Raw genomic sequence first — 10,033 nt, forward strand, 5'->3', positions numbered from 1 at the left:
GATAATCTATATTATTAATAAGCTAAATGAAAACTTGTAAACAATAAAGCTGTTTGTTTTAAGATTTAACCCCACATATTGTATCCCAAACTGTTTGTGCTTCCAAACACGGGCGCATCCGACTTGCGCATAATCCCGGGTCACCAGCGGGGGGTCGACAAATTTAAACGCACCCCAACGTCCGACTTGCGCATTGTCCAGTCAGGCAGACTAATTGGGTAATCAAGCGTTATTAACATGGTTTGTATATATAGTTACCTAGGCTGCAGGTCTGTTGCAGGGGAGGTTTTGACAATATGAGAATCAAGGGACCATCAAGTTTCAAGGTCAAGGGGGGAGAGTTGTGTTTGAAAAATATCCCTGCCCCTCACACGATATTCTTCAATTGGGAGTTTGGTTTTTAACAGAGTTGGCATTAATTTGTACTCATATTATTGTAATTGTACATGAAAACCCTGTTAAAGGCTGTAAGATTTTATATTGATTATTTATTCGACGGGAGGTGTACCACTCCGTGACAACCAGCAGTGGAGACGTATTCAAAACGTCCATCCGCCTTCCCTTAACCTGTCCGGCATGCCGATCAATTGTCGGACATATCGTAAGACTCTTTTTTTAAAGGATTTGCAGTATTATTAATATGGTTTATACAAGAATCTATAGAATGACTGTTGAAGTGATTGACTTTAAATTAAAGAACGTTTTATTTTATTTTTGTATATTATGATTTAGTTAAAATTAAAATGAAAGTAAATAAAAGAAACGTCTTATAACATTAAAAACATATATTTACGCTTATACTGTTACAAGACGGAAAGTACACAACAAAAGATGGTAAATGGTTACCACTTACCATCTTTTTTGTACATTTACCCTCTCTACTTGAATACTGCAAGTAGTTAAATCTCATTCACGAGGAACAGGTGTAGTATTGACTTTAGAGAAGGATTGGATTAATATTCCAGCTCCACTGAATATTGCACGCAGAAAACTACGTTGTTGTATTTTTAAACCTCATTCAAGAAAGGGGTGGTGCCAATCTGTCGTGGTGACAAGCTGACGGCGGCCGCAGAGGTGCCAATCAGTCGTAACAGTACACGACAGATTGGAACCTCGAGAAAGGGGTGGTGCCAATCTGTCGCGGTGCCAAGCTGACGGCGGCTGCAGAGGTGCCAATCAGTCGTAACAGTACACGACAGATTGGAACCTCTAGAAAGGGGTGGTGCCAATCTGTCGTGGTGCCAAGCTGACGTGAGGTGATATTTCATGGCCTCATGTCAACGAGGTTCCAATGTGACGCCTGGTGCTAAAACACCATGGTGCCAATCTGTCGTGGTGCCAATCTGACTGCGACTCTTAGAAACTTACCATTAGGTTTCTGAGTAGGTCGAAAAAACTTTGTCAAAGGAACGTTGGACGACTTGACATTTGATTTAGGCTTAGCTTTTGAAAGAGAAGGTCTTTGTGATTTTGCTGTAAATAAACAAAAAAGATAATGTAAATTAAACTTTGAAATTTCTTCATAATATAGAGTACACTGTGTGCAACTTATACTTCCCTCAAGGTTGTTTTTGTACTACCTATGCAATGTTGTTGCAAGGAGACGGGCTTTCACCTTTATTATTCAACTTGGCTTTATAAAACTCCCTTCAAAAGGTAAAAAGTCGAGGCCAAGGAATAGAAGTAGGAGCAAAATGTTATGTCTTAGCCTTCGGGGATGACATTGCGCAGGTCGCGGAAGATGAACATAGCTTGAAAAGCCTTGCCAAAACTCTAATAGAGAGAGCAAAAAAAGTAGGGCTACAGGTAAATGAACAGAAAACTAAATATCTTTGGGTAGGCCGTCACATGGACAATATTAGTGACAACTTACAAGTAGAGGACCTCACATTTGAAAGAGTGACAGTGACAGAATTCAAATATTTAGGAGCGACTATTGATCAAGCCAACCAAGAAATGGCTGAAATCAACACAAGAATAATGAATGTCAACAGATGTTATTGGGCTTTACAAGGGCTTTTAAAAAGCAAACTACTCTCAAGAAAGACCAAGTTACGGGTCTATAAAACCATCATACAACCTGTAGTATTGTATGGGTCAGAAGTATGGACAATGTCAAAACAGGCTGAAAAAAAGCTGATGGTGTTTGAAAACAAAATTTTAAGGTGCATCTATGGTCCCATAAATGAAGATGGAATATGGAGAATACGCACTAGTAAAGAGCTTCGAGAGCTATACAGAGACCCAGACATAATAGCCCAAATCAGAAAAAGCAGAAGACTCAGGTGGGCAGGCCATATCACAAGATGAGAACAAAATGTAACAATTAAACAATTAAAGCGATAAATGAAGGACTACCAAGAGGAAAGCGGCCCTTGGGACGACCACGACTTCGCTGGACGGACCAAGTGGAAAAGGACTTGAGAAGATTGGGGGCAGAGGCTCAATGGATGCAAGACAGAGAGAGATGGCGAGGCATTTTTGGTGAGGCCAAAAACCTTCTGAGGTTTGAGTGGCCTAATAGGTAAGGTAAGGTATGCAATGTTGTTTGACACGCTCTAGTCTTGACAGTTAAAGAATATATTTTTAAGGATAGACACTTTTAGGCCTACAACTTTAAATGGTGATAGCTTTCCCTTAAAAGCGTTACCTAATACACTTAAATAGCTACAACTTCAATTTTAAAAATGTCACTAGAGTAAAAAAAGGGGGGAAGTTGTCCTTGATAAATGTCTTTTAAAATAGGCCTAATGTTTTTGGCTGAAATTAAAGCCAGTAACAAGGCATTCATTTAATACTTATCTTTGCCTCAAATTAAAAACCTGAAGTGTAGATCAACTAGTGTGTTTTGTGTGTTAAATTCAACTGTGTATCTATATAGACAACAAGCCTTTAGTTGGTAGCCTTAACTATTATAATTAACATATAAACTCACAATTAATAACTTGTGAAGCAGGTGAGCTTTTGGATAACCAACTGCTTGCATGGCTTGACTCTGGCCTGGAAGTGTCAATGTTGAACGATGAAGCTGAAATACACAGTTTATATCAGCAGTTGTAAGAGAAAGTCAAACTGCATGTTTGGCAATGGTTTATTTGATTATTCTGTTTTAAAATTATAACCCTTTAACTAATTTAGTTTCACAGTCTCCTTAAAGCCTCAAAGGTTTTTTTGTCCCACCTACAACACTTTCTAGGACGCCTAGGCTCCTGTGTGGAACTGTTTTACACATTAAGTCAGGCTAGTCCTGGAAAATCATCGACATATAAAGTCCACTGGTGATGGCGGGATTTGAACCTGGGACTTTGGGGACAGAAGCCTTACGCTCTAACATTTGTCCAGTGTGCTCCCCAACCTGCAGCTTATAGTATATTAGTGTGATCTGTTTAGTTGTTGGTTTTATAGGTTAGTTAAAAATGCATGTTTTATTACTTTATTTTGCTTAATCGCAGCTAGCGGAAGCCATCTTTATACTGTTTATTGTATTCTACATTTTCTGCAAAACCAGTCTGAGAGATTTAATTGTAGGCGGTTAAGTACAAATAGCACGATACTTTTAATGTTAAAAACAGCAAAGTGTTCAGTGATTACTGATTAAACCAATTCAACACAAGAATTAAAAATATAATGTTAAGTTATTAAGTTTTTACATGTTTACAGAACCTTTTTGAACACTATGTTTGAAGTAATAATATGGCCATATACAAGTTTTGTTTTGATGGCTTTGTTTTTACACAGACATAGTTTTCACTGATAAAGCGCACCCTTAAAAAAGCCACAATAACTGAATGTGTAAAAAACCCGGGTCTGGCACGTGCAATCCTTCCTTCGTTAGCGTCTGTCCATATGCCTTATTTAAAGTCATGGCAAATGTAACTTTTAAGGGAAATTCCTTCTTAGTCATTTTGAAAGGATTACGGACTATTGCGTGGTATGACATTTTAACCGGAGTCAGTCAACTTCGCTTTGATAGTATAAATTAGTTGCCCAAGTGAGCTACAACCAATCTTGGAACATGCTTAGGTTTTCATTTCATTAACAGAGTTCTTTTTAGCATGGGTTTATGAGGTAACGAACCTAAAGGGCCTAATGAATTTAATAAACTCTATACTGGATACAACAGAGCGTTCTACGTCCCTTGGTAAAAAACAGAATCAAAACTAATATAAACCGTTCCCTGTCAGTAACAAATGTGACACAACATAACCATTCATTAAACCCTGTATTAAAGAAAAGATTATAGGTGATGCTTATGAGGCAAACCTAGCCACCGTCTTAGCCTTATTCTACCCCATTTTACAACTAAAAATCGTGATATTTCTTTCAGCTATTTTTTATTCAATCTTTTTGAACTTGGTATCATTTGATAGGGAATTGAAAATGCCAAATAAAAGTGTTCTTTACGTTTTTTAATTAAATCAGCCATAATTTATGTTCAAAGACTTTAAATGGCCGCCATTTTGTTAATTTAAAAGAAAATTTCATAAGTATTTTTTTTTATTAAATGTATGTGCAAAGTTTGGTTTCTTGGATAACTCTTGAGATATAAATTGTTTTGTAAAAATGGCAAGTACAGTTTTTTGACAAAATGACAGCTAGCGGCTGAACAACATTTTTTTTCGACCTATGTTTATATGAGCTTTTAGTTTAGATTGATTAGTACTATCAGCCCATGAAGTTTTTGACACCCCTTTACGAACACCCTATATATAAATTTAAATATTTTCCCATTTCATATTTAAATTAAATTATTTTTATCATTCTGTATTCTAGAATATCCGAATTCCATAGAGCTGAGATCTTCGAAAATCTTCAATTTCCGTACATCAAAAACAAATACGGTAGTGATCAGCTGACTTTTTCTGACGTAAACATTCTTTGGCTACACAAACAAGACTTTGCCTGACATCAACAAAGTTACAACTGACGTTCCCGGTTAGCTCAAATGGAGTGAGCGCCATTGAGTCTTAAATAAAAATACATAACAAAAAATTGATTTATTTAAAACTTAAATAATTTTTTGTTGACAGAGTTTACAACTTGCATTAGGCTAATATCAAATTTAGACTAGATTAAATAGTTAAGATACACAATTAAACCTAACAGAACATAGTGTAGAGAACACTGAAATTTTGAAATTTAAATTTATATTTACTGTGCAGTTCTGATTATTTGTAATATTGATGCACTCGTTTGCCCATGTTATTCTTATGGAGAATAAGTACACTGTTGTAGTTTGCTTGTTTATGAACATATTTTGATAAAATTTTGAAGATGCATTTAATTCTTACTAGGCCTAAATTATTAACATTTTACAAAAAAAATTTGTTTACACTTCCTGTTGCAGCAAACCTAAGTACTCATTAAACTAATTCTATTTAAATAGGGAATAAATGTGATATTTTTAAGTAGACATCTATATATCTAATTCCGTAAGCCCAAAATTTTACAATGAAATTGTGAGCGAACCGGAGGGCGTAGAAAGCTGGGAGGGGTCTCATTTTAAAGGTCTGGGCATGAAATTTTGGGGAAAAATATTCATTTTTCTTAATTATGCACCAAAAGGTTGTTACGGAATAAAATAATTCACATTTAAATAGCATGGAAATCTAGGTCATGTCTGCTTTGTTTACTTTAAAACATGTGGTTTAACTTTATTTAAAGCATATGGTGATATGTAATAGTCAAAGGTCTTTGACTATTAATACAACAACTAGACATTCCATCCCCATGTTAAAGTTGTAGCCAGGTTTTTAATAAAATTTGTTAGTTGATGTGAGCCCCCTACAGATTGCGCTGATCTAAATTACTGATGTCTGCCAATTACACGATGGTTTTTACCAAGTCAAACTGATGGAATGACTTATTATGTGCTATAGCAACTGTTGTGACCCAGCAACGATGTCAGTAGCCAGCAATAGTCAATGGTAATATGTACTGTAATATGTATACTACATATTATAAAGCTGAAATAGACTTTTCCTTATTTTAAGGGTCTGGATTATAGTTAATGGAGTATGATTGGTTGTGTTAGGTGTGTCTGAAAAAAGTGTTAACCTAGAAGTAATTGCTGGAGTAGGCAAATGGAACATATTATCATGCCAAAATAAAACTAATATCTACAGATCCTAATATGCCGTTTATAAGGATCCAATTCCTATTGCGATTAGCTTTCGCTATTCCTATAATTTAAGCGCGAGGCCCGCATACCTTCACAAAAGTCGGCATCTATTTGAAAAAATAACCCATGGACAACTTTATGTTGCTTTTAGCCAGGTTAAGCGGCCAGATGATGTTAAAATAGCTAGAACCAAATAAAGACCAAGGAATCGACCAAGATTAATAGGCCTACTATACAACAAATGTTATTTTCAGAGAGATTTTGTTATAGAATTAGCATTTTACAATTTGGAGGATGACATTATCTATATGTGTTTTATCGAAGTGAATTTGTCTACATTCAAAGAAATATATATATTTAATTAATATTCATGAAGATTATCATTGAAAATGTTCCTTGGTGGTATTTTAATTAGAAAGTTCATATTGTAAACACACTGCATGAACAGTCCTTTTGAATTTTTTTTTTAAACAGAGCAGACATCAAAATGCATTATGCAGGGTATGTAATAAATATTATATTAAACACAAATTTTTAACGATATCTAATTCAAGTTAGGGTAACCCATGAGACTAATAATTTGTACAAAATAATTACTAGAATATAGACCTATAGGGGCTATTGCCCCTACAAGCCACTAGTTTAAGTGTAAATCCAATCAGGCAAATGGAAATTCGCTTAGTCTGAAGGTTTGCTACGGCGGGGGTATTTTTTTACTGAGATATTTGACGTGACATAAGACATGCTATAGCTTACTATAAATGGTCCTATAGGTTTAACTTGGTCAAAAAGTCCAATTCCCAACAGAAACCAGTAATTTAAATGAGCCCAATCTGTTGGTAGCTCACATTAACTACCGGTACGTCCATTTTGATTTTAAAACTGAAGACGACTTTAACATGGGGATAGAATGTTTAGTTCAATAAAAGTCAGAGGTACAAAGCTATTATGTTATGAACAAACGAGGACATGGTACTAGAACAGCCTCAGTCAAGTGGGGTTTCGGCTCCCTGGACTGAAACATCACGAAACAACAGCGAGTACACAGTCAATGTGAGTTGACAGAACAAGATACTATAGGCCTAGATGATTTTTAGAGTGATTGACTTAAGATTTTATTTTACAGAGAAATAAAGCAGCATCATAAAGAAACTTGAATTTATTATGTAGGCCTACCTTTAAAAGAAGTAGTGTTTCCAAGTTGAGAAGATGGGGTTTTCTGAGTACTAGAGACTGCACCTTTACGACTTGTGTTGCAAGGATAAGTTGTTTGGTCCCTAACAGCTGAAAAATAAATAGTGCTGCATAAATACAACACTGGATATAAATACAATATTGGAACTGTTGTTTCCAAGCAATATTACAAGTCATTATCGGGACAGTACGTTTTTGAAATCTAGCTTAACTTACGGCCAGCTTATAAGTTACATCATTTTATTAGTAAATAAATAAATAAATAATTCTTTATTGTCACATCAACGTTTTAAATCATAGCACAGCTAAAAAACAGATGACATTGTCAAAATTATTACCATAGACTAACCAACACAAGTAGACTTCTCATCCCATTGTAAATTTTGAAGCTCGTTTTTCATGTCTAGTTCATGTACGCCACACTGGGCGCTAGTGTCGACGAAATTTTGTTTCTATTATTTTAGGGTTAATTTCTTGATTTGTGCTTTACTGTTTGGTTAAATAACTAGGGGACAATTTATTGTTTATGATTAGATCGTATTATTCGGTAAAACGAGGTTTTAAATGACTGTATTAACGCGAAACAAATTGTAAACAAAACACGACCTCTACATAAACCGTACAGAACTAACAATAAAATTGTCTTCAGCTGTTCCATTAGGATGAGAAATCTACTAAGGGAGTATGTTTTATCTATGTTATTACTAACTTAACCTAATGTACAACAATATGTCTTATGCATAAAAAATGTTTGTAAACAAGTTGGCAAAATTTGTTAAACGATGACAGAAAAAAAAAATTAGTTTCTATGTCATACAAAATAGAGTCATATTGATTGGTTAGTTTCATTGAGGTAATCATTAACACTGTAATACGTTTTGCTAATCAGAAAATCAGCAAGGCTGCTTTTAAAAGATTTATTATTAATTACATTTTTTAGAGTTGAGGGTAGTTTATTAAAAAGTTTTTTTCCCATGTATTTAGGTGTTTTTTCTACAAGCTTCAGTCGGTGTCTCGGATATTGGAAATATTTTTAAATCTAGTGTTATATATGTGGTCAAAGTTTTCGCTAATGTAGTCATCAAAATTTGAATGCACCGCTAACAATGTTTTGTAAATAATCAAATTTGGAATAGTCATAATATTCAATTCTTTAAAAACTGTTTTGCACGAAGATTTCCATGGTAAAAAAGTCATAATTCTTATAAACTTTTTTTGAATTTTAAAAACTTTTCAATTTCAGAGGCGAACCCCCAAAATTCAATTCCATACTGTACTATTGAATAAAAGTAAGCATAATAGAGCATGACAGAAGTTTTCAGGTCTATAGAATTTCTTAAGCATAACATTTGAAAACAGGCTGAATTTAATTTTCCAATTACCGACTGAATGCACTTACTCCAGGTCAAGTGTTTATCAATATATAGCCCTAAAAATTTTACATTATCATCAGTTGGTTGAGATTGATCAGTGAGTGCCATTGATTGAGGTGTACAAAATCTTACAAATTTGGTTTTCTCTTCATTCATTTTCAATCCATTGATCTCAAACCACTTCCCCAATTCGGTTAGGCTTTCTTCAATTTTTATGTTTTAATCCCTCATTGTTTTTTGTTTTAACTACTGCAGTAGTATCATCTGCATACAGAATTAGATTATTTGAAACATTTTTTGGAAGATCATTGATATATATAAGAAATAGAAGAGGCCCCAAAATCGAACCTTGAGGCACACCTATTTTAATTTTTTGCCATTCTGACTTTACTTTTAAATTATCTTTACAAATGACTGTTCTCTGATAGCGATTATTAAAGTAAGATTTCAACCATGACACTGAATTTCCAGAAAAGGGATACGACTCTAGTTTTTTAATGAGGATATCATGATTGACACAGTCAAACGCCTTGGATAAGTCACAAAACACCCCCATTGTGCTATGCGACTCATCCAAGGCCCATGACACCTCCTCAACAAAGTCTGAGAGCGCTCTCATGGTGCTTCGACCCTTTCTAAACCCAAACTGTTTGTTAGACAAAATATTGTGGGTTTCCATAAAAGAGGATATTTGGTAAGAAGCACATTTTTCAAAAACTTTAGAGAATGTCGGTAAAAGTGAGACTGGACGATAATTGTCTGGATTATGTCTCTCTCCATTTTTGAAAAGAGGTTTTAGTTCAGCATATTTTAAGTGTTCAGGAAAACTACTATTGAGGAATGATTGATTTATAATTATAGAGAGTGGTAGTGAAGTGTTAGCCTATATTACTATAACTTACTTGGTACTTTTTTAAATGGATTTTTAATATTTTGTGCTAAATGAAGCAATCAATTTACATAAATTGATACCTATCATATTGACCCCCTATTGGCCAATATTTACATAAATTATTGACTTGTGAATCTGCCAATAACTCACCAATAAGTAGCCATGAATAGATTTTGGTGTGAGTGGTTTGTCATCTACCCCTAATGTATGACCAAAATTCGTTCCTGGGATATGACTTTGATACTGTCCTGTGCGTGAACATGTCCTTTATCACGTGGCCATATAGATATTACTCTGTGCAGGCTTATTAAATACTCAAATAGCGCCATCAATAGATTTTTACAAGTGTGCACACTACTTATTGCTAGGAATGGTTATTGGCAAGTTATTAGCAGGTTCACACCAATAAATGATTTTATACTTATTGTTGGTATAATTTTGGCTGCACTTTAG

At 34.6% G+C, this 10,033-nt stretch overlaps 1 long non-coding RNA gene across 1 annotated transcript; it reads right to left on the reverse strand.

Annotated features, from left to right (window-relative positions):
* Positions 1-1,370: 1,370 nt before the first annotated feature.
* On the reverse strand, positions 1,371-7,407 carry LOC129003264 (uncharacterized). The gene is made up of 3 exons (XR_008491635.1): positions 7,298-7,407; positions 2,936-3,028; positions 1,371-1,473 (listed from the first exon to the last, which is right to left on the reverse strand). It is a non-coding gene; the product is annotated as an uncharacterized LOC129003264 (long non-coding RNA).
* Positions 7,408-10,033: the final 2,626 nt, after the last annotated feature.

The sequence above is a fragment of the Macrosteles quadrilineatus genome, unplaced genomic scaffold (assembly GCF_028750875.1).
Source record: "Macrosteles quadrilineatus isolate MER2022 unplaced genomic scaffold, UCM_ALF_1.0 Scaffold_9__3_contigs__length_116548681, whole genome shotgun sequence".
NCBI classification, from domain to species: domain Eukaryota; kingdom Metazoa; phylum Arthropoda; class Insecta; order Hemiptera; family Cicadellidae; genus Macrosteles; species Macrosteles quadrilineatus.